General features: G+C 47.1%; 3 non-coding genes across 3 annotated transcripts; 2 read left to right on the top strand and 1 right to left on the bottom strand.

The window, feature by feature from the left end:
* On the top strand, positions 1-72 carry trnaa-ugc (transfer RNA alanine (anticodon UGC)). Its single transcript has one exon. It is a non-coding gene; the product is annotated as a tRNA-Ala (tRNA).
* Positions 73-5,301: 5,229 nt separating this feature from the next.
* On the top strand, positions 5,302-5,383 carry trnas-cga (transfer RNA serine (anticodon CGA)). Its single transcript has one exon. It is a non-coding gene; the product is annotated as a tRNA-Ser (tRNA).
* A 1,020-nt stretch (positions 5,384-6,403) lies between these two features.
* Positions 6,404-6,477, bottom strand: trnat-agu (transfer RNA threonine (anticodon AGU)). Its single transcript has one exon. It is a non-coding gene; the product is annotated as a tRNA-Thr (tRNA).
* Between the last annotated feature and the right edge of the window lie 293 nt (positions 6,478-6,770).

Below are 6,770 nucleotides of genomic sequence, written 5' to 3'. Positions count from 1 at the left end.
GGGGATGTAGCTCAGTGGAAGAGCGCATGCTTTGCATGTATGAGGTCCCGGGTTCAATCCCCGGTGTGTCCAAACAAGTTACATTTTGGATTCAACTGTGAGAATATCATCTGAGACTCGCCTCACATTCACACACAAGGAGAGACAAGAGTTTCTTCACCTCGCGAAAAACCGAACGCTCCGCACAGAATATAATTCAATGGGAGAGCGCCCACGGTGTTTCAATGGCTCCCATCTCATGGTTGATCAGCTTGCCCAGTGATAGATTATTTCCAGTTTCACAGATTGGGGGGAAGCAGCGGACCGGCGTTCCGACCACAAAGAGGGAAGAATAGTCTGGATGTTGGGAGCTTCTTCTTTTCCCAGAGAGGAGTGAGCATCTGGAATGCATTCCCGGCTGGTGCGGTGGGTGCTGACACTCTCTGGTGCGGTGGGTGCTGACTCTCTCTGGTGTGGTGGGTGCTGACTCTCTCTGGTGCGGTGGGCGCCGACCCTCTCTGGTGCGGTGGGCGCCGACCCTCTCTGGTGCGGTGGGTGCCGACTCTCTCTGGTGCGGTGGGTGCTGACCCTCTCTGGTGCGGTGGGTGCTGACCCTCTCTGGTGCGGTGGGCGCCGACCCTCTCTGGTGCGGTGGGTGCCGACTCTCTCCGGTGCGGAGAGTGCTGACTCTCTCTGGTGCGGTGGGTGCTGACTCTCTCTGGTGCGGTGGGTGCTGACTCCCTCTGGTGCGGTGGGTGCTGACTCTCTCTGGTGCGGTGGGTGCTGACTCCCTCTGGTGCGGTGGGTGCTGACTCTCTCTGGTGCGGTGGGTGCTGACTCTGACTCTCTCTGGTGCGGTGGGTGCTGACTCTCTCTCGGCCTTCTCGAGGGATCTGGACCGGTTCTTGACTGGGGCAGAGATCGCATCATATAGAAGGTGAGTGGTTTATTTCTGGATTTTTTTTCTGCTTTGTGAACGCTCCCAGGAGATTCCATGTTCCCGGTGGGTGGGGCTGGTGGTGTGTGCAGGAAGTGTCCAGTCACGATGCTCCAGGCATGTGGGGCAGGATTGATGAACGAGCTGGTCATTTCCTGCCCGTCATGTCCGTCTGTAACCCCAGATCGTCAAGGTGTTTTTAGTGAAGTGATCTTTAAACACAAAACCCTCACCTGGGACAAGTCCTGCGTCCGTCTGTAGTGAAATGAGATTCAATGCTGTCTGGGCCTCACCTTGTCCTCCTCCTTTTACATTATTATATTGTCCGCACACGGTGATATGTTTGGTTAAGATGAAAAGACAAATTATCCGCTCTGGGCTCCTCCAGTCTCTCTGTGTTTCTCTCTCCTGCTAAACTGACTGACTGTCAGATAATAGTAACTGGTGTCCTCTCCATCCCGTTCTCAACACCCAGACACGACTAGTTACTGAATAAATTCAACACTCACAGACAGTCCAGTGTCAGACAGTTACAGACGGTTTCTCTCCACCTTTCCTGACAGGACTGGCGAATGATGAATGCCCCGTCAGACCGGCTGATATACAGTAAAAGGGACAGTGACCGTCTCACCAATAGCACCGGAGGTCTGTTCACAGACACAGAATCAGTCTTTCCCTTTCTATCAGTGTGTCTATATTACGCTCAGTAACAGTATCCCGCCTCCTTGTACAGCACTGGGGAGAGAGAAAGACAGACAGACAGAGAGAGACACACAGACAAACAGACACAGTATCAGTCTCACACTTCCCATCAGTGTGTCCGTTTCACACTCAGTAACAATATTCCACCTTCATGTACAGCGCTAGAGAGAGATAAAAACAGACAGGCACAGTATCAGAATTACACTTCCTATCAGTGTCTCTGTATCACTCTCAGTAACAGTATCCCACCTTCATATGCTGCACAAAAGAGAGAGAGAGAGAGAAACTGACCTGTAATGTCCCGTTTTCACCCAGTAACAAATTGGAAAATATTCCATTCCAATTTCTATTCCAAGATGGAGTGACAGAAGATGCAGTCTCATCTCTCACTGATATTATTTCAGAGACAGACACATTATTAATCCCACTCTCAGGGACAGTGTCACACATTTCACCCTCTCTTGCATGTTGTCCCCTCTGCAATCTTGCAGCTCAGGGCCGTTCTGTATTACTCTCAGTGACCGAGAGTTTCACTCCGATTGAAATAAACTGGGACTGTTGCTGCCTGATATTAATCCTACACGGTCCCAGCAAATACACCGACTCCCACTTTCCTCCCCCGTTTCTCCAGGATTGGTTTGAGGAATCCTCCCTCCAGTTTCGGAGTCAAACGTCACTTTATCAGTAAGGGAGCCAAGAATGAACAGAACCCATTGGCTCATTCCACAGCCGCTCACTTTATCTCTGAAAGACTCTTTCCCATCAAAAGAGCCCGAGAGAAACAGCAGGGATGGAAACCTCGAGTTTAATAGTTGGAGATTGTAAAGTCAGTCTGGATTCCAGCGTTAGGCACTGGTGGAATCCCATCTGTTTCCCATTCTGGTGCCTGTTCCTGCACTGCCTGTGGAGCCCATTCCCTCTGACCTTTCCCCCAGACCCACTTCCTTTGCTCAGACAGGCGGGAATGGAGAGATCACGGCCCCCGGGGGAAGGGAGCAAAGAGCAGCCTCGTTACAGCAGCTCATCGCTCCGGGACCGTGTCCGCAGATGGGCTCAGAGATCGGCATTGAGTCCGGGGGAAGGGCAGGGGGAGTCCGGGGGCTGTTTGTAAGAGGCGGAGTGGATCAGGAACTGGTCCCGGAACATGGAGTGAGAGGGGGGAAGGGAGAGGTCATTCTTGGGCTGGGTGTGGACAGGGTGTGTCCAGGGGAAGGGAGAGAGAATGGGAAGAACCTGCTATTAAAACCATTGCTGCTTTCTCTCCCCAAACCAGGAGTGAATGGTCCTGGTTTAGTTCCAGTCTCACCCTGTTTATTGTTATTGGACAGTGAAGAGTGGAAACAGAGCCGGACAGTAAGGATGTGGGGAGTTATACAAAGAGCATCTATTGCAGGCACCAGGTGAGAAGTGTGAAGGACACAATTTAAACAGCGGCTGTTTATTTTCGGTTGAACGGTTAGTCCCATGGGAGAGGGGATGAGAAACCTGACCTGGACAAAGGTCCCTGCCCCATCGGGTAGTCCCATTCATGGATCAGTGCAGGGGTTGGGTTGTGTCTGGATGTCACTAAATTGTTGTAAAACAGCCCAACACACCTGGTGTGCAGAAGCTGAGTGCTGCAGTGGAGTCAGACACTGACACTGTTTGTATCACTGGTTTTCATTTGTGGATATTCAAAATGATTATTAACAGATATTAAACTGATAACTACCTCACATGTTCTTGAGTAACGAGAGATAATTTTCTTTCTACAGGCGAATCCTTGAATGATCCAGAATGAATGTGATGTTTCCTCCACCCGAGGCACAAGGAGGAGTGCAGCCAGCTCCTTCTCACACACAGGAGGTACATTATCACCCACCGAGCACAGAGACACAGACAGGTCATCAGTTCCACAGTCTCAGACAGTAGAAGTACTCAGTCCCACACTGATCCCAAGTTCCAGAGACACAATTTCAATCCAACATTCAAACAGAGCGGGTGAGGCAGACACTGTTCCATTTGCCCCGAACTCTGTCCCGCTGACAGGTCGATACAAAAATCCCAGTCCAAAATCACACTCTCAGATTGAAAGGCACTGTGTCAATCTCACAATCGGGCAACATAGCTACGAATTAAATACCAGAGAGAAATCACACATGGTATCCGATTGAAAGGGACAGAATGAATCCCAATAATGTACCTGAGATTCCAATTGAATACTATCCCAGAACTCTCTCACACATGACTTTAATACATGAAATATCCATTCGAAAAGTGAACCATTTGCTACAAATTGCAAACAAATCCAAACTTCACGTACAGTATCGATTGAGAAATACTGAAAGATAGTAAACCTGAGAAACAAATTAGATACCTGTTCAGAATGCACTCGTAGAATGAAATTTAAAGATAGAGTATCAATTCTATTAGTGCAGACTGAGATACACATTATATACCAGTCCAAAAATCTCATACAATATTAGACTGAAAGATACAGTATCAATTCCATTTCTACAGACTGATCTACACATTACAAACCAATTCAAAAATGTCACCTTATCAGTTTGAAAGATTCATTATCATCCACAATCGTACTCACAGAGATGCAGATTTAATAGTGGTCCAAAAAGCACACAAATTATCTGATTAAAACCTCCAACATTAAATCCTAAAGTTCGTCCATATTTACAAATTAAATAAGGAGTAAAACTCTTCAAACATTAAGATATTAAAGCTGAAGTATTGAACGCAATAATGTAATCTGAGAGAATAATTATGTACAGATACAGAATGAAACTCACATTCAGATACAGTACCAGAGACACACAGACACAGAATGAATCCAACACTCACAGATACAGAAGGAATCCCAAACTCACATACAGTACTAGAGACTGACAGACACAGAGTTAATCCCACACTCTCATCAAGTACCAGGGACTGATAGGTACAGTATGAATCCCACACTAACATGCAGTATGAGTAACTGCATATTTAGGATGAATTCAACTCCCACATACAGTACTGGGGACTGTATATAAAGAATGAGTCCCACACTCACATGGAGAAACAGAGACTGACAGATACCGAAAGAATCCCACACTAACACACAGTATGAGAGACTGCCTATAAAGAATGAATCACAAACTCTCACACACACTGCTGACAAGACAGAGAATGAATCCCAAACTCACACACAGTATCAGTGAGTGACAGATACAGAATGAATCCCACACTAACATACAGTACCAGAGACTGACAGACACAAAATGAATCCCACACTCACACACAGTACCAGAGACTGAGAGATACAGAATGAATCCCACTAAACTATCAGGGAATAAGCACAGACCAGGGATCAGGGCCTTTACCCAGTTAACTATCAGGGAATAAGCACAGACCAGGGATCAGGGCCTTTACCCAGTAAACTATCAGAGAATCAGCACAGACCAGGGATCAGGGCCTTTACCCAGTAAACTATCAGAGAGTCAGCACAGACCAGGGATCAGGGCCTTTACCCAGTAAACTATCAGAGAATCAGCACAGACCGGGGATCAGGGCCTTTACCCAGTAAACTATCAGAGAATCAGCACAGACCAGGGATCAGGGCCTTTCACCTGTCAGAGAGAACATTGTATCACAGATCGCTTGTGATAAACCTACACATTCTGATTTACAGCCGTGCATAACAGATGTTTGTAGCTGCGATGGCCGAGTGGTTAAGGCGTTGGACTCGAAATCCCCTGGGGATTTCCTGCGTACGTTCGAATCCTCCTCGCAGCGCGACTTCTTAAAGTTATGTTTACTGCTCAAATAACGATGAACTGGAGTTGACGAACCGTATTCCCTCTCTCAGAGACTCTCCAGCGCGGCTTATGCTTTTAATTCGGAGCCCAATGGTCTCTTGCAAAATTGCGAGACACGTGAAGGAATCTCTCCCAAGCTCCATCTTAAATTCTGCCCGTTCGCAGAACTTGACATTGATCCTATTTCTTCCTATACTTTGATCCCACCTTGTCTCTGTCTCTTGACTCGCTGTGTTTTTCCCTCATGGACTTCTCAGGCTTCGTTGAACGGCCACGGATGATCGAACCTGGAACACCGGCAGTGAAGGGTAAAGATGGAAAGACTGAGACGGGGGGAGTGGCGAGAGGGTGGATTTGGAATTCCTGAGTGACCGCACTGTGAATTTTCCAGATCTGCTTGGAGCACCAATCCCTTCAATTCATCACTTACAGGGACAATTCGATTCGCGGTTTCTTTTCCCCGAGCTTGGCGAGATCTTAAAAATTGAAAGCGACCAATATCAGAGCGAACCTCATCACCGACATGATCACAGATACAGAGCGGCCACACTCTGCTTCAGTGAGGGGAAAACCCAGAGCGGTTTCAAGGTTGAATGTAATTGGAAGCAAAGCTCGTTCAATGAAAGTGCAGGTCATTGAGGTGCCTTTAAAGTCCTGATTGTTTGAACTGAATTTCTTTCAAAAGCGCTTGAGATTCAGGTGGAGTGATTTGGGGACTCCTTTTCCCTCTTCGCAAAACTTTGAACCGCAGATCAAGATCCAAAGTCCAGGGCTAAATTAGGGTTTCTCCAGGGTATGAAACATCGAATCAAGAATTATACCCCGACCTCAACGAGCCCAGAAACAAGAACGTGTCACGGACACATTCTCTGAGAGGGCTGTCTGTATGATGAAAAGGCATTTTTGAAAAGACCTCCTGATCAGTTCCGTGTTGGATCCTGAACAAAACACAGCACTGTGTGCTTCTCAAATTCACTAAACACCACGAATTACACAAAGGCACCGCTGGGAGTTGAACCCAAGATCTCCTGTTTACTAGACAGGTGCTTTAACCAACTAAGCCACGGTACCAATTCATGGTAGTGTTTCCCACCTCCTCTCATTAATATCTATCAGCTACACGTCACATTCTGTTGTGGGTTCAGACTGTTTGATCTTTGTCTATTTCACTTGCCCGTTTCCCTGTGAATCCCGATACTGACTGCGTTTCAGGCTGTGTTTATCTTTCTGTGTCCATCAGTGCTTTGATACACGAATGAATATTTGTGCTTGTGTTTGTTTGTTACTTTAAATAAATTAGGGATGGACAATTCTCGCTCTGACACTGAAGAACTAATTGAGCAAATTTCACAGTGAAGTGTTGT

Source organism: Heptranchias perlo, unplaced genomic scaffold, assembly GCF_035084215.1.
Source record: "Heptranchias perlo isolate sHepPer1 unplaced genomic scaffold, sHepPer1.hap1 HAP1_SCAFFOLD_402, whole genome shotgun sequence".
Taxonomy (NCBI): Eukaryota; Metazoa; Chordata; class Chondrichthyes; order Hexanchiformes; family Hexanchidae; genus Heptranchias; species Heptranchias perlo.
Note: the sequence above shows the minus strand (reverse complement) of the source record. Positions and strands in the feature narration are given on the sequence as shown.